At 50.2% G+C, this 24,833-nt stretch overlaps 1 protein-coding gene across 1 annotated transcript in view; it reads right to left on the bottom strand.

Annotated features, from left to right (window-relative positions):
* The window catches only part of MYT1L (myelin transcription factor 1 like), a 442,535-nt gene that overhangs the window by 178,371 nt on the left and 239,331 nt on the right, over positions 1 to 24,833 (bottom strand). The window contains exon 4 of the mRNA XM_040496904.1: positions 20,569 to 20,711. The gene's annotated coding sequence lies outside the window, so the exon portion shown is untranslated. The remainder of the gene's footprint in view (positions 1 to 20,568; positions 20,712 to 24,833) is intronic.

The raw sequence follows: 24,833 nt of genomic DNA on the forward strand, positions 1-24,833 counted from the left end.
CCGCGCCCCTCTGCCGACTACCGACGCTCGCCGTCGCCTGGCTCCTGAGGCCGGGACGTGCAGAGGACCCCTGTGTCCTTGCTGGTGGCACTCAGCTAGAACGCTCTCGAGTGCCGCCCTAGCCCTGCTGCCGGCCGGCCCCTCGAGGCCAGCAGTGGTGGGTTTTTGGGACCCAGCTCCACTGACACCTGGCGGGAGACAGAGTCAGCCTGTCCACGAAGCGGTTTTCACTGAGGGTGAGTGGTCGAGTCGTGGCCGGCACGGCAGAGAGAACAACGAGCCGGAGGCAGACAGAGAACAGGGCACATCCGCGTCGTCACGTGCCCGACGACGCTCGCCGTCTCCGGGGAAGGGGCTGAAGCTGCAGGGGTGGGGGCGGCAGAAGGGAGATCACATGGGGGTTGAATCTCCAGACCTGCCTGAGACCTTTCAGGGGTGTGCACCGCAGCACTGCGCAAGGCGCCTCCGTGGGGCAGGCGGGCATCTACCCGATTCAGGGGACTCGGCAGCTGGACAGGCAGAGCAGGGCCGCGCGGGGCCAGCCCCCAGCTGGGGTCAACAGGTGCAGCGTCACTCAGTTCAGCTTGGCCGCACCGGACAGACACAACACAGTGTCCCCGGTATAGCCTAGAAGAGGTCTACGCTTGCCCTGGACTCCGGCATCTGTCGGGGTGCTTCTGCATCGTTGGGAGTCAATTACCAAAAGGGTAATTAAATAATGGGAAGTTTGGCCGGTGAAAAGTTAGGAAAGCGCATGACGAGTAACAAAACGTCTCCAAGAGCAGGGGACAGCCCGGACAGGGCAGATTTCGTGTCCGCTCTACACGTGAGAGGATTGTTTAATTGAAGAGATACCTGGTTATAGCGAGAAAACGAGCGCATCATGGCTCCAAATATTGCTCTTGTAACATCAAGATTAGACTTTGTAGGGGCGCCTGGGGGGCTCAGTCGGTTGAATGCCCGACTTCAGCTCAGGTCATGATCTCAGTCATGGGTTAGGGTTTGAGTTCCACGTTGGGCTCTGTGCTGACAGCTCAGAGCCCGGAGCCTGCTTCCGATTCTGTCTCCCTCTCTCTCTCTCTACCCCTACCGGCTTGTACCCTGTCTCTGTCTCTCTCTCAAAAATAAATACACATTAAAAAAAAAATGATTAGACTTTGTTGGGAGACACGGTTACTAACCTTGACTTTGTTAAGGGAAACTTCCTTCTTCGGCTCCCCACCTTTCACTGGGAATCGTCTGTGAGTGGTGGGCCAAGGCCGGCTACGAGGACACAGGATGGAGCCCTCAAACCTTCAAGGATCCTGCAGTCTCATGGAATAGACCAAAACCAAACTGCCAGCCAACCATGTTTAAGGGGCAGAGAAGAGGCCCTTTTCTGGCACTCGAGCCAGAAGAAATGGGGTTTACATGTCAGGGAAGCACTTGAAAAGGAGGGTGATTAATTTTTTTTTTTCAACGAGACTCTTGGAGCCACAGTTTTCTTATCTATAAAATGAAATCCGAGAATAGACGCTCCTCAAAATTCTTTCCAACTAATGTTCTAGAGTTAAAAAGAAACCTTCTAGATGTTCAACAAATCAGAGCAACGGACTCTTCTAAATATGCCAGAAAGAGAAAGGTAACTTGTATTGACATGTAACGACACGGGCAATCACTCCTACTTTAGGCTCGCGTGACTGCTAGATTGCATTGCTGACTGACCTGTACATGCCTGTGTCCGTGCACACACACATGTTATTGCTCGGCTGAAACAGCTCTCCATGCGTGGTATGATTGGGAATTGGAAATATGTTTGTGCACATAAAATAACCCAGGTCCCGTTTCATTAAAAATAAATCTAACGTTATCTTCAAAATTCCTAACTGAAGAATTTGCACACAGTTGAGAACATTGTTGGCATAAGTCAATTGTTCGTGTGTCCATGTGTGTTGACCAGATATGTATTTTTATGTCTAAGATGATACGAACATAAACACACACACGGCCGCCATGATTGAGTTGTTTTAAGCTAATGTTTCACCGATGTTCATTTGCATATTTCATAATTTAAGTTCGTCACTCCTTTTCCTGTAAGACAACGGTTTGCAAGAACCAATTATAATCTGGTAGAGGGCCCGTTACAGCAATGATTGGCTAATGTACCATTTAGCATGTTTTCAAGTATACAGATTCGTATTTTGTGTCTGAAGCATTGATTCTTTCCTACCATTCATTTGCTCACTCATCCATGCGTTCTTTTGTTCTATAAATACAAATTGAACGCCTCCTACTTGCGGGCTGTTGTCCTAGATGCTAAAGATTCACAGAATGAGGGGCGCCTGAGTGGCTCAGTCGTTGAGCGTCCGACTTCGGCTCAGGTCATGATTTCACAGTCTGTGAGTTCGAGCCCCACGTTGGGCTCTGTGCTGACAGCTTGGAGCCTGGAACCTGCGGTGGATTCTGTGTCTCCCTCTCTCTCTGCTCCTCCCCCACTCGAGCTCTCTCTCTCAAAAATAAACAAAAATGAAAAAAAAAAAAGATTCACAAAATGAATAGGAGAAAGCAAATGACTTAACTATAACTTAAAAAAATGTAAGTCTTTAAGATATTTTACTTTTAGCTTCATTAGGCATGTATTTGTAAGCTGAATGTATATCCTTAGAAATTATGCAGGGCTCACAAATGTAGATTGCTTCTGGAGTATACTGAGGTAACATTTCATTAATTTGGAAAAATCTCCTCAAAAGTATAGTGTGATTTATATATCATTTTAGGTATATATTTGATAAGCTTTAAGATATGCCTGTTTTGACTTCCGAATTTTTTTTAATATTTATTTTATATTTGAGAGAGAGAGAGAGAGCATGAGAAGGAGAGGGGCAGAGAGAGAGGGCGACACAGAATCCAAAGCAGGCTCCAGGCCCTGAGCTGTCAGCACAGAGCCCGACGCACGGCTCGAACCCGCAAACTGTGAGATCACGACCTGAGCCAAGTCGGACACTTAACCGACTGAGCCACCCAGGTGCCCCTGTTCTGACTTCTAATCAGAATGACTGTTCAATATGGTGCTTATGTGTGCTTGGTTTAATCGTTTTTCACTTACATCAGATTAAGTCCATCTTACATGCTGATAAAAGCATTAGTTTTTAACATCTCGCATCGTGAGGACATAGTTACTTCTTAAATATCTCGTACATGTACTAAGTACTTGTGTGACTTAGTTTTTAAATTGTGTATGTTTCATCACCGACTCGAATAAAAGCATGTCTACTAATTTCCAACAAAACAACCCTTTCACTTTAGAAATTAAAATTTATTTTTCCATAAATTTGAGAGACCTGGCCTGTCAATATCACTGAACTCTGGGACACCTCAGACCTCTAGGACTGTCCGATGTCCTGATGACATCATGTCTGATGCCCTGATGATGTCACGGTAGCTATGACACCAACACGGAAAAACAGGCAAACGTCACGAAGCGTGGCATCAGGGAGACGCGTTCAAGACTGAGGGTCACGTTGGACCCAGTTAGTTGCTTCTTTCAGAGCTCCTGGGAGAGACGGCGCACTCGAGAGACTGAGTGCATCGCCCATGGCCCCATGTCATGACAGCCACGGAGGCACTGGCAGGAAGGCCGGCCACCAGGTACCCTGCAGCGGCCCAGCCTTGGCCCAAGGACGCGGAGCTGTGGATGCGGCTCTGCTCACGGTGCTCCTGCCCAATAGGCATTTGGACATCGAGGGGAAAAGAACCTTGTGTTTCAATATTCGCAGAGAGCATCAGAGATTAGCGTTAAAAAAAAAATCCAGGTTTGCACCTTGCTAAAGAAACTGCTTTTCATCATATTCTGATAGGGATGGTCCATAGTAGGGAGACTACTACACAAACCATCCAAGGGGGCGGTTCACCGCCCTGCTGGTTTGTCCCCCATTCCGAACACTTCAAGGACACGGTGATTTGATCGTTCCCAGGTGGCGTGACTTTGTGCCCTGGACGTTCTGTTTCGTACCACACAGTGTCCCATCGCGTTTCAGTCCACCATCTCATGGCGGTGACAGGAGGGTGTTTGCCACGGACAGGTGCACACGCTGGCATTCCCAGAACCTAAGCGGTGGACACACGCAGGGTGAGGGTCTGGGTCTGCTCTGGGCTCTCATGGAAGTGCCTTCATGACTGGAGAGAAGTCATTAAATTTCTTGTATTTCAAGGGCGCCTGGGTGGCTCCGTTGGTTAGACGTCTGACTCTTCGTTTAGGCTTAGGTCACGATCTCCTGGTTCGTGAGTTCAAGCCCCACATCGGGCACTGGAGCCTGCCTGGGACTCTCTCTCTCTTTGCCCCTCCCATGCTCCCTCTCTCTGTCTCTCTCGAAGTAAATAAGTAAACTTAAAAAAACAAATCTCTCGTATTTTAAAACTGCAACAGAAGGATTCAATGATTCTGAAGTTCTCAAACTGTGGTTTCCAACTCAAAGAAGCCCCGAGGGGAGATTAGCTCAGACCAGGGCATTGGTATCAGCACAACTCAGATGTTCAGATCAATGCTGAACGTTACGTCCAGCCTCCACAATACCCGGAATGGGATTCCTGACTCCCGCGCGCAGTCTCTACCCCCCGAGGCTTCTTGTGCGCTGAGGGGAGCCCCCCCAGGAGCGTTGCCCACGTCAGAACCATGGGAGCTGGCCTCACTTACTCGCAGTCTCTACCCCCCGAGGCTTCTTGTGCGCGGAGGGGAGCCCGCCCCGGAGCGTTGCCCACGTCAGAAACATGGGAGCTGGCCTCAGTTACTCGCTTGCTCTCAGGCACCCACATCAGCACGTCCTCACGGTCCATCTCCACGAGACATCTCACGCCACGTTTCCTTCATCAGGACTTACTAGTCCAAGCCACGTCACCTGTCACCTAACGAAGGCAGCGCTTCCCACGTGGCTTCTCCATCGCCACCGTGGCCTCGAACAGTCAAGTCCACAATGTGTGTAAGAACCAAACTTAAGACACAAATGTGTTCCCAGCACCATCTTGTTTGAAACCCATTGGTCATTTTCCCATCGTGCCTCATCTTCAGACTCCTTGTGGTGGCCACAGGCGCTCTGGGGGAACAGCTCCTTCCTTTCAGGTCTCATTTTGTTCCACGTTGTCCTGCAGCCCCTCAGCTCCGGCAACAGTGTCTTACTTTGGTTCCATCAGCCCAGCTCAGTTCTGTCGCGGGGTCTCTGCTGTTCCCTCTGCTGAAACATTCTCCCCACACTTTTCCTGGCACCGACCCTTCCACCTCAAGCCTCAGCTCAACTGCCGTTTTCCTGGGAGAGGCGTTTCCGAGTCACCATACGGGGAATATGCCTGCCTTTGCCCCCAGAACGAGACACCTTCTGCAACCTGTAGCCGTTTTACGTGTCCACGTGTGGATACGATCCCTATCTGTACGCTCTGTGGCTGCTGGGACCAGGTCCTGTCCCCTTTGCTTCCACCACGTGGCACGGAGCGTGGCCAGAAGTGCTCTGGTGAGACCGAAGGCAGCTTTTCTCCGCTTACAGTGATGGCCCTCTTGCCCGGCATGGCAGTCGCTGGGCTCGGGCGGTACAAATTACTGGTGGGAGCCCCTAATCACTCTGCACCTCTCGTGCCCTGAGCACTGATTCTGCACGGCCTCAAAGAGCAATTATTTTGTGTGACTGTCTTGTCTCCTTGTTACGTTAGAAACGCTCACTCCTGGGTCAGGCCTTGGTGGACTGTGAGATGCACGTGGGTCTAGCGTGGCCATTCGGACGGGGAATGTTTACAGGGAACGGGATTAGGGGAGTGTTTCCCGGTCGAACGATGCTACTTCCTGGCACGCACACGTCTTGGGGGAACGTGAGAGTTGCCTGCACTAAGACTCACTTTTTAGGAAGCATGACCCTTTTCATGACCTATCATCCCACCACAACTGAACTCAATGGGCAGACTTCTGAGATGCCTCTTAAGTCTAAGATTACACTGTAGAAACCTAAAGTGTGTCCTTAGCGGAGCAGAATCTCCCGCGTTCGGGGGTGACCGTTACCGTTCTCGCTCTAGGGAACGGGATCCCCATCTGACCGAAGGTTGCAGGTAGGCCCTTGGAGTCCTGCCCACTCCGGCTTCCTCTCCACCACGGGCCTGCTTCCCTGATTCCACAATGGCCGTCGATGCCCAGTGTGTATCTCCATTTGCCTGTTTCTGTCCACCCTTCCGACTGCCATTGTCAGGGCGCCATACTTATCTGTCTGTGTCCCAGAGTATGTCCTCATTGTTCCCGCCACAAAGACACCTCCTTCGGGTCAACTCTCCATGCTGTGGTCATGAGTCACACACATGGCCGTGCTCCTTGTCTGCCTCCGTGTCTCCGGTCCATTCTCATGGCCCTCAGAGCAAAATCCAAGCTCCCGACACCTGCAGAGTGGTGGGGAGGCCCAGCTCGCTCTGCACAGGACACGCCATTGCACTGAATCACAGCTCCCTGGTTTCTGCTCGTCTCCTGCCCGCGTTGGCCCTCGCGGTCTCCAAACCTCTCTTAGCTACCCTTAGAAGACTACTCTTAGTCTTCATTTGGGGCTGACATTCAGGTATCACCATTTGCACCTCTCCCTGGACACGTCCTCACCTGTGTGCCTGTTACGACCACAAGTATTGTGACGTCAGTCGTCTCCCAGCCACCCTGCCGACACCAGGCTCTGCAACATGCCAGCTCCCAACTTTCCGGGTCTCACCCTGCCCCACATCCCGGTGCCCAGAGACCGCCAGCAAGCACTGTTGGATGTGCCGGACCTCAGTGGGCACAGCTTTCCTGGTGCTGAGACGTAGGGGTCGTGCGGCCCCATAGGGCGCACGTCTCCCCCACGCATACCGCGGCGTCAGCCCTGACTATATCACAACGGCCATTCGGTACAATTCTGTGCCCGACCTTTGTGTATTCTACGACAGACTCCCGGTAAATACGTCGTCAACTCATCAGAATGTCCATTCTCTAACCTATGGGACGGAGAGCTTACCCTTGGAAGGAAGGTTCAAGATGGAGTTTCTGAACGGGGGATGTGTGAACTGTTACGGGAGAGCCGACGAGCAAGGACTGTGGACCTGGACGCGGGCCTCCACCCGGGTCTGCTACAGCCGTCCCGCTGGCCCTGCTCACGGTGCCAGGCCCGGGAGTCCCTCGGGGGTGCCGGTTGGTGTTGTCAGGCGTGCAGAACGAGGCAGGCTTCCCTGGGGGGTGACTGCAGGCGCGGGGGTGTGAGAAGGACTGAGCACAGCTGCTGTTGGCACCCCGGCCGAGGAGAGACACGCACGTGAAGACACAGAGCGGAGAGCCAGCCAGCGGAGGAAGAGAGGGACAAACCCAGGCGTGTGTGTGTGAGAAACAGAGCTACGGGCAGGTTTGGGCCGCACCTCTGCCTGCAGGGGCCGCTCTGCTGTACGCGGATGAGGCCTGGGGCCACGGGTCCGTGTTTCCATTGCAGCCCCATATCGTTCATCCTGGTCCCTGGGTTTAATGAGCCTTGTCGGCCGGTATGTTCAGGGACCAGGGGTCCAGGCCCCGAGTGACGGTCTGTCCTTGTCCCTTGAGATGATGTACTCCGGGTCCTTGGTGAGTGAGTGACTTTGCAGGGGCGCATCTATCTTGTCTGGCCGCACGTCCTCAGGGACACGTGGGGGCTGGACTGCGGGGCGGGAGGGTTGGTGGAGGGACGCCGGAGGTGAAGCCCCACGGAGGACCCGTCGACACCACGGGCCCCGCGCGGCCCGTCTTCCCTTGGGTGCGCGTGCCTGGAGCAGGAGACAGCTTTGCCAGACTCCGGGGCGTCCCTCTGCCCCAGAGCTGAGCTGCGCATTTATAATACGGAGCTGTGTGTGTTCAGGCAGGAAAATTAATTAAAAGTGAATTTGTTATTTACATTTTCAAATTCTGGAAGGAACTTAAGACACATTCTTGCAGAGTCGCTTGGCCTCCTTTCAGAGAGAATTAGAAAGATGTGACACTTATTTGGGGAAAATACTGATATTCTCTCATGTTCTGTCAGCTCCTGAAGAGTGAACCCCTCCGGGGGGCTGGTCACCGGGGGCAGGTATCTGTAGCTGTTGAGTGAGAGCGTTCCTTCTGAGGGAGGGGTATCGTCTCTGTTACGTTCAACTTCAACATACGTCTCTTTTACGATCAACTTCAGGTCCGAAAGCGCTCAGTGACGGGCTGATCTCTGCTGAGCACCCCCACACGACCGAGCATTTAGAAAGGGGAAAACGGACACAGCCAAATAGGACAAAAGGAGAAACAAGATAAATCACGGTGAAGGAGAACCTAGTATTGATTGTCCCGCCTTCTCTGGAGAGACATGTTCACTTGTAAAGACGTATTGTCTAAAAACGCAAGCTACCTGAGGTTTTATCCTATGAAAGTTGACACCGTAGGTGAGCATAGAAATCTCCTGCCCCTGCATCAATCATTCTGTTGCTGGCCTTTTTAATCAAATTAAAGCTTTGAGGAAAGTAGGAATTAAGGTCAGTCACGTGGCATAAACCTGTCATTGCTGGGGCCGATGCGGGCCGTGGAGACGCCCATCTGGGTTTGGTTGGGGCCGCCGCATATGCAGCATGACGTGTTACCGTCGGGGAGGAGCCTGTGTGGGGCCCGGTCTTGCTCCCGTGGTGCCCGGACGGCCCTGCAGGCAGTGTGTCACCCGAATCCACTGAAAATCGGATCACGCTGTAGCCACCTTCTTCTGCTGAATGTTTCCTCGACCAAACACGAGAAAAGCCCACACAGCCCCTCATGCTCCGAGCAGAGTTGGGGTGTCCTCACCGCCCGGCCCCGGGTCACTGTCACGGCCTCTCGGGAAGCCGGCGAGGGCTCCCGGCACGGGCGAGGTGCGGCTCAGACGCCTGTCACGCGAGCCAGGTCCCGCCGGCGTGGCTCACGATGACCGCCTTCCCGCCTGTGACTGCGCACGTGGGACCTCGGAGCTCGAGGCTTCTCTGGCCACGAACACAGCTCCGCACTCATTCTCTCCCTCCAGACGTCTTACCAAACAGTCTTCCGTTACGTCAACCGCATTTTCAGGTTCTGTTTTCGCGACGGTGGCGCTACAGCTGTGCCTCGGCCCTGAACAGCACTGACAGGGCAAACGGTTTAAAATAACCCGTGTGATGCAGGTGACGTCTTATTAAGCAGTTAAATGAGTTTTGTGCTCCAAACTGCAATGTCATATATATTACGTTTACTCCCACTGGCTCGTGTATTTTCTCAGGAGCCTTGTTCTAATAGATCATCTGCGATCAATGTTGAATTACAGTGGGGGTCCGTGGAATCGCTGTCATCTGTCCATCGTCACCACCAGCAGAAAGAAGGGGGCCCGGGACCACACAGAGCGTGCCACCCAGCTCCTGACGCGGGCGCCCGAGGTCGGCACCGCTGTGGACCTGCCCTCAGTGTCTGTGCCCGCGGAGCTCAGGCTCTGGGGTCACCCCCGGACCGCCAACGTCCCCGTTCTGCCGCACCCCTCTCTCCTCCTGCTGGAGACCATCGGTGGCATCCTCTGGCTTTGGGCCGGCAGCTGCAAACTCCCGTCCCCTGTGCGCTCCTCACAGGTCTCCTGCCTGCCTCCCCTCCGTGGCAACAGAGCCTTTGGGCACTGCACTTTGGTGGCCCTCGCGTGGCAGCCGAAGAGACACGTCCTCCACCCCCCTCCGCACTCCCCGAGTCCCCGCAAGGCCCTGCGGTTGGGTCTCAGCTGGTCCAAGACAGAGACTCCTGGTGTCACCGAAGCCCAGGGCTCTCAGCACGTCCTGCCTGGCGACATCCCCCGTGACTTCCGCACCAGGTCATGGAGCCCCAGGCCGGCGTCTGGCCCAGCTGCCCCCTCTTGTCCTTGGGTCCCGCGCCCACTTTGGCACCTCGGGTCTTTCCGGCTCCGTCCCTCTGCGAAGCTGCCCGGCCGGTCTCTCCTCACACTGTCCCCCTGGCAAAGCCTAACCCCGGTCTGGCCCCTCTGTGCCCCCCGCTGTACCCCACCTTGGAGCACAGCTGACGTGGCCTCACGGGGTCTCTGGTGATGCAGGCTCCTCCGCGGCCCTGAACCCTCTTCCCTTCTCCCGCTCATGTCCCCTCCACACCCCGTCCCTTCCCTCCTCAAGTTCAGGGACGACCCTCCTCTCTCCTCAAGGAAATAGGCACGAGTAGAAAATGCTACTCGAGCTCTTACGACATCTCTGTCCTGTCGTTGTCATGAATCCCTGGGGGGGCGGGGGCACTGTCCCTGCTCCTGTTAGAGGTCAGCGGTCCCTTCTCTCGTCAGGGCCGTCCCTCCAGGAAGCCTCCTTCACTCCCCTGCATCCTGCCCTTTCCTTCCTCACCCACCGTCCGGAAAGGTGAGGGCAGGATCTGTGTCCTGCTCAGTCACAACACCGGCCCCAGGACAAGGCCGTCCCTTCACGGGTGCTCTGTCACGTGTGCCGAACGGACGGACGTGTGGTGGGGGACACCCAGCCATCCAACTATCCACACAGTAGCCCAAGTGACCATCAGTTTAAAAAATCATCTCTATCAAAAAGACTGTACGAATTGAACCACAGGAGAATTTGATTACAGAGGAGGACACAGTTTTCATCATTTTGCTTACAATGAGACTGATTCAATCAAACGGATCTTTTTTTCTGAAAAAACTGGGTAATGAAGGAAAAAGCTCGGGAAGGCACCTTTCTTCACTGAGGTGTTGCTCTCCTGAATCAAACTGTTCAAGTTCCTGTTTCATGACCCCTCTCCTCTGTGACCGTCCGTCCGTCCGTCTTCTGCTCGTCTCACGCACACACTGGTCCTTGTGACATGTCACTGTGTGGGGCACCTGCACGTGGATGGTGCTAATGCGACGTCTGCTGTCACTATGCTATTGGAGTCACGGGGACGAGGTCACTGTTGCCCACCGTCGTGACTCACCATCAGAGTGGGATGCTCCTGAAGTTATCACGGTCAACTTTTTTTTTTTTTAGATTTTTTTTTAACGTTTATTTATTTTTGGGACAGAGAGAGACAGAGCATGAACGGGGGAGGGGCAGAGAGAGAGGGAGACACAGAATCGGACGCAGGCTCCGGGCTCCGAGCCATCAGCACAGAGCCCGATGCGGGGCTCGAACTCACAGACCGCGAGATCGTGACCTGAGTCGAAGTAGGACACTCAACCGACTGAGCCAACCAGGCGCCCCCATCACGGTCAACTTTTATCAGCAGCCATGCACGCGCACGCTGGCGTATGAACACGGCCAGACCCCGCCTCCTGCCGGTCGCGGCCTGACCCGCGAGGCCCTGAATGCACCACCACATGGTGGGCACGTGGCAGGTGCTTGGAACACCGGGTAACAGGAAAGTATCCGACTGGTTCCTGAAAACTGCTGGTGCCCCCCGTTCAGACGCAAGGTGAGTCAGGGTCTCAGGTGCCCCCAGAGACAGCCGACCCCAGTTCTTCTCCAGTCCTCGCCTCGACATCACAAATAGACCCACACTTCACGGGCCTGAGGACAGGACGGCCCTCGAGCGACTCGGCCGAGGGCAGCCTTCCTGCCCCTGGACACAGTCCTCGCTTCACAGACAGGCCGGTGCTTTAAAAAGCACCAGTATCCGTAGTCACTTTAGGAATAATTCAGTGCACAACAAGGACTCCCTGTCCCCATCCCTCTACCCCCTGCCTCTATTTTGGGATGCAAGCCGCGTTGTCACGGAGCAGAATGACACTCGCAGCAGGTACAACTGACACGTGGAAATACGCTGGATCAGCCGCACTAATTGGATCTCTGATGGGCACAAGGAGGAGGTATTGCAACATGTGAGCTCAGAGCCCTGTTCACGGTCCATTTCCGTGTAAATGAAGAGTGCCAGCCGCCTAAGTGCAAGGCACGCGGTAGCACACCGGAGCTGGCCCCAGACTGGAGGAGGGAAGCCTTGAGCCAGAGAACCCACAGAGGCTGCGAGGAAGCTGGCTTTTTCTTACCTTCCGCGTGTGAGATTTATGCAGGCGACTCCCGTTAGCACTAATGAGAGCTGCGCATGTAAATCTCCCATGAAACGATGGGAGATGAGCCTCATCCATCACTGTGCGGGTGTTACAGCGTCTGGGGCCGGTTTCTAGCCGGCAGGCCGGCTGGCAGGAGGGATCGTGCCCGAAAGTGCTGGTGTGGCGGCCTCGGGGGGCTGGGGGAAGGCGCCCGCACGGCAGCGCAGGGGCGAAGGCTGGGTCTGCGAGCGCTGGGAACGACGCCGAGGCCGCCCTCCACGCCACCCGCGTGCTCGTGACCCAGAGTCCGAGAAGGGTGAGACCGAGAGCCCCCTCCACATGAGTGGGTTCTCTCCCCCCACCTCTGCTCACGCTTACACTTGCTCCTGGGCGCGCGGGGGAGTGCCGTGAACGAGTTCCCCGCAACTGCCCCCTTCTCCCTGTCCCTGCTCACGTGGTTGCACCGCGCACACGTCAGAAGTGAGGCAGACCGGCCCTTTTCCACGTAAGGCCCACGTTTTCTTGCCACGGTGGCTTCGCTCATGCTGGCAGACATCCTGTCTCTACTACTCTCACATTTATTGAATTGTCAGCATCTCTGGGACACCTTCTCCTTCCAAGAGCCTCGCCTGTCTCTGAGTTGGGTATGGACATTACCCTACGCTCCCCTTTCCTGTGACTGCATCCCTGTCCACTTCGAGCCTTTCACGGAGCCACCCGAGCCCTGTGGGAGTGTCAGCTCCTCTAGCCACGGCCGTCTGGCATCTCTTTGGGACACTTTACAGGTTCTACACGGTGGTGCGGGCACATTTTAAAGAGGAACACACGTGTACGTGGGACAATGTTCTTCCTCCCCACAGAGGTGCGTCCTAAACACGCTCCCAAATCTACTGGTGGCAGCACTCTCCACACCTGCGTTTGTACCCTGCGATTTTTCACTTCACAACATATGTTGGGCTAAGTCCACGTAAGCCCCCGCCTTTAAGAATATTAATTCATACTGTTCTGTCGCGTAAATATATCATAATTTATTTAACCAGCGTTTTGTGGGCGAGTAAAGAGCTCCTTCCCCAAATCCTACTCCCACAGATAGGTCCGCAACGTGCGTCATAAGGTAATCAACTCTCCTAAAATGCTCACTGTGTGACACACGCCATTTAATTCATCCAGTCCTTCCCCAGCCGTCTAAGGTAGACGTTGGGTTCCTGACACACAGAAGAGGGAGGCGAGGCCTGCAGAGCTCACAGAGCTCGTCGGAGCTCCCGGAGCCGGTCGGGGGCCAGGAGAGGCGCCCGCGGGGGCCGTGCTCACGGACTGCAGCTCTATGCACACACGTTGCTCGTGCATCTGAGCATCCATGCGCGAGCCTCTGGACTCGCTAACACGAAGGCACATCCTTCCTAAGCTTTGGAGATACAGTGATACTGTGAGTCGTCGTTTAGGGCTCCTACTCCTCGTCTCTGCCGCTGTTAACCTGCGGGAGGGTCGCGGGTCGAGAGGCCAGCAGTGTTGTGACGCTGTGACTCCGCGGTGAATTTACGATGCTAATGAGGCTGAGCCCCTTTCCTAGTATAAAAGCTGCTGTGTCCTCTCTGAGATATCTTCCCAGATCCGCGGTCCTTGTTTTGCTTAATAATTTGTTAAATGTAACATGCCAGTAAGTTGCCGTCTGCCTGCGTCTGCCATATTCTAATGGGTTGTTTCCTGTGTGTTTGTTTGGTTTATTAACGCAACACGAAAACAATTCATGCCCTAGAATTTCCATATTTTAGAAGCGATTTTGATGAGGGAAGATTTATTCATTTAACTTCTATATTATCTCTGTGTAAATTTAACACCCCTTTCACGACTGGAATATGTTATTCATTATGCTTTAGCAAATGTCTACTAATTTCCAGCCATGAATTTTACATTGGATTTAAATTGCTCATGAAAGCTACCAATGAGATAAGGGCTAACGTGATTTTTATCCTGGTCAAATTAGAACGAGTCTACAAGGCAAATGAAGATGAGATGCCCAAGGATAATTGTATTTCCTCCCGAAGAGGAAAAAGAAGGACGAGAACCTCCGATGGCCACTCTAGAACCTAACGTGTAGTTCCATCAACAGTGTCCTCTAGGATCGAGGAGGGAGACCCCACCTCGCTAACAACAGTATCCTCAGGCAGAAAAACCGTACAAGACTTGGGGTATTGAATCATTACAAGTTTCCATCGTTTGGAAGGAAATTTAAAAGCTCAACACACCGCTTCTTTCTGATAACGCAGCTTTGGCTCAGTACACACAGAAGGAGCTGTTGACATTAGCAGACGAGAGGTTTAATTATGAGAAGCGTCACTGGAAGGCGCCCCTCGTTATTTAGGCGGAATGTGCTTCTCCAGACACACTAACGGCAGATCTTTATAACTAAGACGGCACACGATCTTTTTGTCACACAAAAATTAAGGCCAAGGGAAGGACATCAAGTATTATGAAGGAAGAGATATAAAATAGGAACCAAAGTCAGTCTTAAAGCACCAGAACAAAATCGCCCACCAAGGTGCCAGGGCACACACTGCTTATGAGACGCAGAGTGTTGGCAGATCATTGCGGTTTCTGTCTCCACAGGTATTTGTGAAGGTCCCTGCAGTGAGGTGTGGGGCCTCCTGGGGACACCGTGCAGTGTGTCGGACCCTGGACCGGAAGCTCCCGTAAGGCACAGGCCACAACACGGGTCCGAATACTGTACGCGCAGCACCTGCTCTCGTGGTGTTTCTCCTTTTGGGTTTTTTTTTTTTTTTTTCGAGAATTTTGTGATCTACAGCCTGATGTTCCCAACAGTTGGTACCGGTGAGCACAGGGACAGTGTCCACTAGTGTTTCCCTCATTCCCCCAAGCTCGTAGAATGGTTTGAGAGGTCAGGACCTGCAGCAGCCCCAGCGGCGTTGCTGATGTGAACGCTGTGCTCTCTCCCGGCATCTCTGGGCTTGGAAGGCACCTAGTTCACTCCCAGGGTAGAAAGCAGGAAAGCGTTCTCCATCTCTGATGCTCGTGTGCGGGAAACCCAAGTCGTCCCAAGGTGTCCGTGGACCTGTGGGGCGTTAAGGCATTGCTGGGACCCCCCAACCTCGTCACACACAGTGAACAAGGAGTTCATGGAAGGTGGCCCCGCGGCTGACCTCCCCTCACGGCCTGGGCCCTCCAGCGCAAAGAGAGCTCCTCTCTGGTGATCGCTCCCCCCGCCTGCCAGGTGGACCCGGGCTGACTGAAGCCCTTTGTGATAGATGCCTGCCCCTAGATCTGAGTCCCTCAGTGATCTACGGTCCCACATGACCTTGCCTACTTCCCAACCTTGCTTCAATCAAAACGCCCACTGACTGAAGGTGATTGTTCTCTGTTGGGAAGAAAGAAACCTCATGATTTGCAGTTTCTGTCACACTGCGGGGGAAGGAAAGCAGGTGTCAGCAGTTTGTATCCTACTTTCCAAGAGAGTGGTGGTCCACGGCTTTGATAACAATGATGAAAAATGCGTATTTCTACTCGTTCCTGAGCTAAATTCCCGAAAAACCAAAGCTCAAGCACCACAAGATCTCGTAGCATCACATTTAACAAATATTGTTAAAATGGGGAGCAACGAAAGTCACGAGAATTATTTAAGCAATGTGCATGAATTGTCGTGAAAACAGTTGGAAGGCACCATGTCATGAGTTAGAGCTGATCCTTGACGAAGCATGACTCAGATTATGTGGTTGTTTTCTGGGGAAGCATGCCTGACAGCGGTGAACTGAAGTCATATTAGCAACGTCCTACCGTGAGGCACAACAGGGTGATCGAGTAGCAACTCACGGCAGTTTTGCAAATTCTTGGCGTGTATGCATACACACAGGGTGCGATGTGTATACACATAACACATTGTGCCTGGATGTGGGATAGACACCAGAATGGCAGGGTGTAATATCTGCCTAGGCTTTGGAGACAGGACAGAGACAGGCCCCAGTAAAGAATGTTGGTGGGGAAGTTAAATACCTACCCAGGTCTGAAATCCATCTGTGCCACTTACTAACTGCAGAAGTTATTTAACGTCTCTGCACAGTAGTTTCTTCTGATATAAATCATGGGCAAGAATATGGATAAGAACAGTAACAACCCTGTAGGGTCCTTTGAGGACTAAAATGGCCCACGTTGAGTAGCACTCGGTACCTACTGGAGACTTCATATATATTTAGCTACAGTTATCATCACTTGTAGTTTACATTATTTTCATGTAATCCAACTCATTTGATTTAACCCTTTATCCTTATTTCACAGAAAAAGAAAGATTTGATGTGATCTGCCCAAAGGCATACAAATGGTTATTGGCAGTGCTAGGATGAAGCCTAATGGTATTTGTCAGTTGTTTTAAATAAATTCGTTTCAATGGGTCAAAGAACACAGATTTATAAAGTTTGAACTATTTCAGCAGATTCTTCCTTCTGGATACACAATACACTTTTCTTTAAAATAGTCGCCATTCAGAACACAATTCACGACGTTTTTTGGGAAACAGATATTGATTTTATTTTAAGTAAAGTCTTTAGCATGGAAATTGGATGCAGGGTGTGATTTTCTCTTTGGGTCTAGTTCAGAGGAAATTGGATTTCCTAGAGTGCCAGCTGCAGAGATGCCACAGGTGTTCATGGCTCAGCAATCACAGTGGCTAATTGGGACACAGTAGGACAAAAAAATTGCCCTAAATCTAAATCTTGTTCTATGGCACTTTCATTTTTCCCATAGGAGCAAGCCCCAAAGTCCTTCTTCACTGGGTATGCTAAAGGAAGCTAGCTGCCGGGACAGGAGATATGGCGCATGGAGGGGCAGTGGCAGAATCACAGGTAAGGAAGGATAGCCTCTGCTTAGCAAGGGCGGTTGGTCCCAGGGTCCTTCCACCTGAGTTTTTCCGACAAAGAGTAGGATCCACAAAAGAATAATCCTGAGAACCTATAGTTCAAAGAGCTGTACAGCTGCTCGTTAAACTAGAATCTGCTCAGTTGAGTACAATAATGTTGGGTGCTAGAGGTGGGAAGAGTGGTGGGCAGATGACAGACAGCAGTGGTCAGTCTCTAGGATTGAGAGCAAGAAGGCATATCCTTAGAGTGGACCACTCTATACGCTCCCTCTGAATGGGAAGGGAGATACACCACATCACATCGCCTCTCTCGTGGACCACACAAATCGTACAGCACGCAGACTTGTTTTACGAACACCAAACACAAGTCACCAGGAGTGAAGAAGCCCTTTTGTCCTAATATGTTGCTGTGCATACCAAGTGACCCATACCCATATCTGTGCCTTGATCCCACCTCTGGGTTTTGTATTTTTCCACCATGTAGCAAAGCCACTCCTATATTTGCACATTTATTGAGCTAACCTTTGAAGACCCAGGTCTGGGGTCACCTCCTCTAGAAAGACATCCTTGGGCTCTCTGGTCAGAATTAAAATCTCTTCCAGACCTCGTAAATCACCTCACCTTGACCTTGTCAACTCGACAGGAGGTGACCGAGTGCCACACAGGGTTCAGGGCAGGTGGGTGCTCTGGAGGGCAGAAGGAAGCCAGGTGCATGCATGGTTGAGGAAGCACTGTGCGGTCTGGTCTCACAGGTCTCACCACGCCTTATGTTGGTTCCATATCTGAACTCTTTGAGGACTATGACCGTGCCTCCCTCATTTTTGTACCTCCAGAGACCAGAGGGATTCCCAGCACAAACTGGGTACTCAACAGTGTTAGAAATGAGGAACTGATGAAAACATGGATTAACACACACTTGTTCCTTCCTTGGTACCTGTGCCAGGGAAGCGTGGTTGGAAACAAAGCCTTTTCTTGGAGTAATTTTTTGTCTTATCCTATTCTAATGCTAACTTGGCAATATTTTTATTCAGCTTGGAAATAGGCTTGGATTAAACATTGACGTGTAAAGGCTACTTGGAATTAGTGATTCATGTTAAATCTGGATTTCTTAACAAAATTCCCTTCTCTCCCCTTGTAGACCAGGTACCCTCTTGGCCACTTAATAACGTCATCCTAGGATGGATACTTAAGTTCACTAATCTTCCCTTTACTGGCCTTTAAAATGGGAAGAATGATCACTTAGACTTGGGGACTTTGGGAGGAATTCAGGGCTTGCCCAGGGCTGGTGTTCAGCATACGGCTCAGGCTCATGGTTTACAGGCCTCCACCCCGGGGTGGGGGTGTGGTGGTGTGAAAATGACACCGAAGAACCCAGTGCTTCTCCCATTGTTAATAGTGACTGTCGTCTTGGATGATGCCTCATGATATCTAAGTTTCTGTATCTCTTATGGTCTTATTATGAACAAAGAACTCTTGAATGCCGGACAAGCGTGCCTTCGATGGCAGATTGTGTGGAACATTCCATGACATTAGTGGCTTTCCACTACAAAGTAACTGCTAAGGGGAAAAAGCCTGTGAAATGTGGAGTTTTAATAAATTAAACAGAACCGTATCTTCATCCTCCGCAAAGATTTTTTATTAAATGTTGTATTTAATGTTCTTTGTAAATCCTCGTGGTTCACCTGACCAGCCTCCAAAAAAATAGTAATAAAATCTGAATTTTTTTCAAAGTGGAAAAAAGAATTTTTAAAGATAATGGTACATGCTGAAATGGGATATGGAAATCTACTACTGAAAAGGATGAAAACCCCCATTTCTTTCTGATTAAGATACTTAGCCATGTGATCTACAGATTCAAGGGAATCCCTGTCAAAATCCCAATATCATTTTTTGCAGAAATAGGTCCATCCTAAAATTCATATGGCATCTAAAGGGACTCCCAAATAGCCAAACAATCTTGAAAACGAAGAACAAATTCAAGGTTTCATACTTTTGGATTTCAAAACATACTACAAAACTACAGTAACCAAATCAGGTGCTTGTAAAAAAATATAGACACATAGAAACAGAATAGGAAAGAGAGCGAGAAAAACTCCCCCCATATGTGGTCAAATGGTTTGACAAGGGAGCCAAGATCATTCAGTGAGGAGAGGATAGTCTTTTCAACAAATGGTGCCGGGAAAACAGGCTATCCACATGCAAAAGAGTGACGTTGCATCCCCAACTTATAGCACAACAAAAATTGATTCAAAATGGAACCCGAGCCTAAACAGAAGAGTCAAAACTCCTCAGCCCTTAGAAGAATATGCAAGGGAAAACCTTGATGATATTGGAGTCTGCAATGATTTCTTAGAAATGACGCGAAAGGGACACACAAATGGCCGCCGAGCACAGGAAAAGGTCATTAGTGAAATGCAAATGTAAACCACACTGAAGTACCACTTTACACCCGTGACGATAGCTCTTCTTAAACAAATAGACAAAGAACCCAGAAAACAGAAAATAACAAGTGTTGGCAAAGATGTGGCGAAATGGGAATCCTGTGGGTTGGTGGTGGGAACGTAAAATGGCGCAGCCACTGTGGAAACCAATAGGGTGGCTTCTTAAAAAATTAAAGATCGAGCTACCATATTATCCAGCAACTCCGCTTATGGGTATTGACCCAGGAAAACTGAGAGCAGAGGGACTCAGATATTTGCACACGCGTGTTCTCAGCAGCATTATTCACAATGGCCAAAAGATGGAAACAACCTGCGTATCCACCTATGGACGAACAGGTGAACAAATTGTGGTCCGTCCATATGATGGAATATGATTCAGCCCTAAAAAGGAAGAAAATTCTGACACCTGCTACCACAGGGAGCTTGAAGCTTGAAGACATTGTGCTCCGTGAAACAAGCCAGACACAAAACGACAAATCCTGTGTAATTCCACTTGTATGAGGTCCCTCCAAAAGTCAAATTCACACAGACAGAAAGTGGATGGTGGGTGCCAGGGGCTGGGGAGAGAGGTTGGGGAGCAAGGGCTTAACGGACATGGGGTTTCAGTTTGGGGTATGAAAAAGTTCTGCACACACGTGTGCTGATGGCTGCACAGCTTTGTAAATGTATTTAATGCCACTGACCTGCACACTTAAAAACAGATGAAACGGTAAATTTATGTTATATGCATTTTACCACAATTTAAAAAAATTCTTGAAAAGCAAACTCAGCCAGAACCTGAAATTTTGTCAGGAACATGGCTCTCAATGTCCACAGTGGCACCGAGGAGAGGTTTGTCAACAGCAATTGACAGGAATCTATAAAAAGGCCTTGGGCAATGCAGATTAGGCCCTAATTAAAGGCATGTTTATTTTACTTAAAGATAAAATGTCCCCCGAATAGAACTGATAGTGGAAATACAGATCTGATTTCAAAAAAAGCTTTACACCAAGGAATCTCTACAACTGCCAAAGAGTGACCAGACCCGTCAATGTGGCTATGAAATTATTTGGGGGTTAATGTTGTAGTCGAATAACAGGAGACCCTCTGAGTCTATGTTTAGGAATAGACGATAAATTTTGACTTTAAATGGAGCTTGCTTATTAAAGTTAATGGACATTATGGTCTTTAGTAAATAGAAAACCCCTCCATTTACAAGCCTATCTTTATGCTTTTTCAAAGTAAGATGGTTTAAGATAAATATATAAAACATTTTGCTCCATGTAGGTCGTAAAGTATGACATAGAACCAGTACCTTTATGTGGCTTCTTGGACAGCCATACGTCTGTGGCACCGACCAGAACCTTTCTTGACCCGATGTGGTTGATAATTTCAGAGACACAGACAGTTGATTGGATTCGATAACTACATTTTTTCCTTCTTCCAGATGTAGTCACTCTAGAGGAGAATAAAAGGCAGAGAAATGAGGTTGACATACATAATGAAAGAAAAATCCTACCTGAGGGATATAATTATCAGGGAGGTTTGCTTGTTTATAACGCACTTAAAGGGAAAGGGATGAGAGTAACCAGGCCAAGTGCGCAGACACAGGATTTGTCGCGAGTGGGGACAGCGGATGGGACCACCTACTATCACGAGCGAGTAATCTATTTTATTTTACTTTATTTTTTGAGAGAGAGAGAGAGAGAAACATGAATGGGGGAGGGGCAGAGAGAGTGAGAGCGAGAGCAATAGTGAGAGAGAGAGAGAGAGAGAGAGAGAGAGAATCTTAAGCAGACTCCACACTCAGTGCAGAGCCTGACGCGAGCTCAGTCTCATGACCGTGAGATCATGACCTGAGCTGAAATCAAGAATCAGACACTTAAATGACTGAGCCAACCAAGCACCCACAAGTGATTAGTTCTTGATGAATGATTCATAATAGAAAAGTTCCTTTTGAAAACTAAACTAGTGTTTGTGATGTGCAAATTACACAAAACTGTAAACAAATTCTTTTTCTTTTTAATGTTTATTTATCTTTGAGAGCGGGAGAGAGACACAGAGCATGAGCGGGGGAGGGGCACAGAGAAGGAGACACAGAATCCGAAACAGGCTCCAGCCTCCGAGCTGTCAGCACAGAGCCTACACAGGGGTTCGAACCCACAAACCCTGAGATCATGACCTGAGCCGAAGTCGGATGCTTAGCCGACTGAACCACCCAGGTGCCCCAACAAAGTCTTATAAAACTGAGTGTGAGAGTTGTTTTGCGACTGTGTCTGGAAAGTATTAAGACCGTGTGAACGATTCAGGGCTAATTGCAGAAGCAAACGCAATGTTTCTGCCCACGTGCACACAGCTCATTTCATCAGGCACCCGTCACGTGGGTTATGTTTGTCCTTCTCCATTCAAAAAACACACACAAAACCTGCAGTTCTCTCCATAGAGGAGATTTTACAAGAGCATGCTTTCTGCTAACTAAAAAAACAAAATACAATCTTAAGTGATAATTTAAATTTTTTATTTGCTATGGCTATAAAGTTACACCCAAATATAGTGTTTACAACGGGCCTTATGTACAACCCTCTATGATCAGTATTTATGTAGTGGACACAGTTATTCTGAATACGTTCTGAGATGCTACTCACTAAACTGGCTAAGAGTGAGCTGGGCAGTATTCAGTACAGTGGTTTTATGAAAATGATGTTTTTTCTCACCAAATGAGGAATGCCAAATAGACAAATTTAAATACATCTTATAAATGAACCAACATAAAGCAAAACAATTAGGTGGTTGAAAATGTGTGAATAGGAAAGGACGTTTAGGATCAAAGCCACTCCATCCAATGTATTGCTGGCACTTTGTTTAAAAATCACATTTTCAGGGGTGTCTGGGTGGCTCAGTCGGTTGGGTGTCCGACTTCGGCTCAGATCATGATCTCACGGTTCGTGAGTTCGAGCCCCGCGTCGGGCTCTGTGCTGAGAGCTGGGAGCCTGGAGCCTGCTTCGGATTCTGTGCCTCCCTCACTCTCTGCCCCTCCCCCACTTGTGCTCTGTCTCTCTCTCAAAAATAAATTTAAAAAATGTAAAAAAATCACATTGTAATAAAACATTATTAAATTGATTTTCACAATATCCCACTCTTCTGGGAACGCCAGAAATTCACCTGTATCACTTTAAGCATGTACCTTCGTACCTGGGGGAACCCTTGTGGTTCACAGAAGGTCACGGGAGAAAGACCTGGACAGTGCCGTGGCTGGAGAACTCTGACCACACAGGAGTCCAGAAATGGTTGGGGGGAGGTTTGTCATGAAAGTGATGAGCGTCTACAAAACGGAGTTTTGTGGACAAGATGACAGGTTTCTCTTGCATGTGCTGCATTCTCCAAGAACACGTTCAGAACCCAGGGCAGTGAACCCCCGCTTTGTCCCCTCCCACACAGCTCCACTCTGCACTCAACCTTTTCCCCATCAAGTGTCACTGTATCTGTCCTCCCCGCCTCACCGGACGGGGCCACTGGCTCCTGTCCTGGGCCCTGAGCCCCGAAGGGGCTGGGGCTGCACAAGGCAGAGACACCCGCTCCTTCCAGAAGAAAGGGGGGCCCAGGCTGTCAGTGTTTTCATCTGGGCCGTTACGAGATGTGGATTAAAAAGTCACTGGTGAATGGCTTATAGGTTAAATGCCCTCGAAGGGAACTTGAAGCTTCTTACTAAATGAATATAAACATTGTGATTGAAGACAGCTGGTATGTAAAACAGAAATTTCTTCTTAAAAACAGAAGTTAAAAAAGAATGAAATGAAGTGACATGACTGTTCTTTGAGCGACACACCTTTTGCTACGTGAGAATTCCCAGAGGACCCACTGATGAGTGACTCCCTCAGGGACACGACCTTATAAGGCATCACCTTTTCCCAACTGTTCAGCGACAGTAGGGGGATTAGGCACCTATGGCTCCTGCCGCTCACGGTTTTGCATCACACCTGCTGCTTGTGATAAGTTACGACGGGATCCCCAGGATGACCTCTTAAGTGGGGTGTTTAGCAGAGAACTTGGCTGAAGACACCAATGACACTGGCCAGGTAGGGGTGGCCTCAGACTCCCGGCCACACTTCGCCCTCAACCAAAGCTCTGCTGGCAATGTCCTCTCACCCACTGTCACTCGGATGAGAGCCCGTGGGGCTTTCTTTATGGCATTTGTCACTATGTGAAATTATACTGTACATTTTCTTTGTTAAAAAAAATTTTTAATACTTGATTATTTATTTATTTTTTTTTTGAGAGAGAGAGAGAGCACAAGCAGGGGAGGGGCAGAGAGAGAGGGAAACACAGAATCGGAAGCAGGCTCCAGGCTCTGAGCCATCAGCCCAGAGCCTGACGCAGGGCTCAAACCCACGGACCGTGAGATCATGACCCGAGCCGAAGTCGGACGCCCAACCGACTGAGCCACCCAGGCGCCCCACGCTTTTCTTTGTTTTACGTGTTTTGAAACATTTGCAGACTCGTGTGCAGCTGAACAGGTGATGTCGCCATGCCCCGTACTCGTTACCCCTGTCCTCATCCTGCAGAACCGTATAGACGTTACCACCAGCGGGACGTTGATTCATTCCACTGATCTCAGCTGGACGGCCCAGGTGTACTCGTACCCACCAGTGTGTGTGTGCACGTGCATCATCCGCGTCACTGTGTCCCCTCCCTGTGTGTGAGCACGTGCCCCCCCACCCCGTCGCAGCCAAGACAGGACGTCCCTCCCCTAAGGGTCCCCTGTGCTGTCCTTCGTAACTACACCCACTTCGACCTGCAGCCACACATCCGTCCTCCAGTTCTGTCCTGCTATCATCTCAAGGATGTCTGTGGTCTTTAGAGACTGGCTTTTTTCCCTCGGCCTCAGTGTCTGGAGACTCAGCCAGGGTGTTTCTGTACCAATAGCTGGTTCCTCCTTATTGCTGAAGGGGTTCCACGATGTGGACAAACCACTGTTCACCTGCTGAAGGACATCAGCGTTGTTCGCGGTCTTGGGCTACTGTGAATACAGCTGCCGTAAATGCTCGTGTACAGATTTTTGCATGACTACAAATTTCCATTTCCTTGGGATTAACGCCCCAGAGTATAACTGCTGGGCCATATGGTAACAGCATGTTTAGTTTTATTTTTTAAAGACACTGCCCAATGGTTTTCCATGGTGACTCCACCATTTTACCTTCCCACAATCCACGTGTGAGGATCCAGCTTCTCGGCCCCTCATTGAATTTGCTGTTGTCCCGACTTTTTCCCCGCCGTTCTGATGGGCGTGTGGTGGTCTCACTGTGGTCCTCCTCTGCATTTGCCTTGTGGCTTATGATGCTGAGCATCTTTTCATGTGCGTACCTGCCGTGTGTGTATCTTCTTGGTGAAATGTCTGAGTGTCTGTGTCTTTTGCCCATTTTCTAACCGGATTTTTTTAAATGTTGAATTTCTGAGAGTTCACTGAATATTCTGGATACTAGTCCTGTGTTGAACATGTGGTTTTCAAATACCTTCCCAACGTGTTGCTTGTCATTTCATTGTCCTAACAGGAAACGTTGTAGAGCGAAAGTGTCAATGTTG

Source organism: Herpailurus yagouaroundi, unplaced genomic scaffold (genome assembly GCF_014898765.1).
Source record: "Herpailurus yagouaroundi ecotype Mexico unplaced genomic scaffold, PumYag 188, whole genome shotgun sequence".
NCBI classification, from domain to species: domain Eukaryota; kingdom Metazoa; phylum Chordata; class Mammalia; order Carnivora; family Felidae; genus Herpailurus; species Herpailurus yagouaroundi.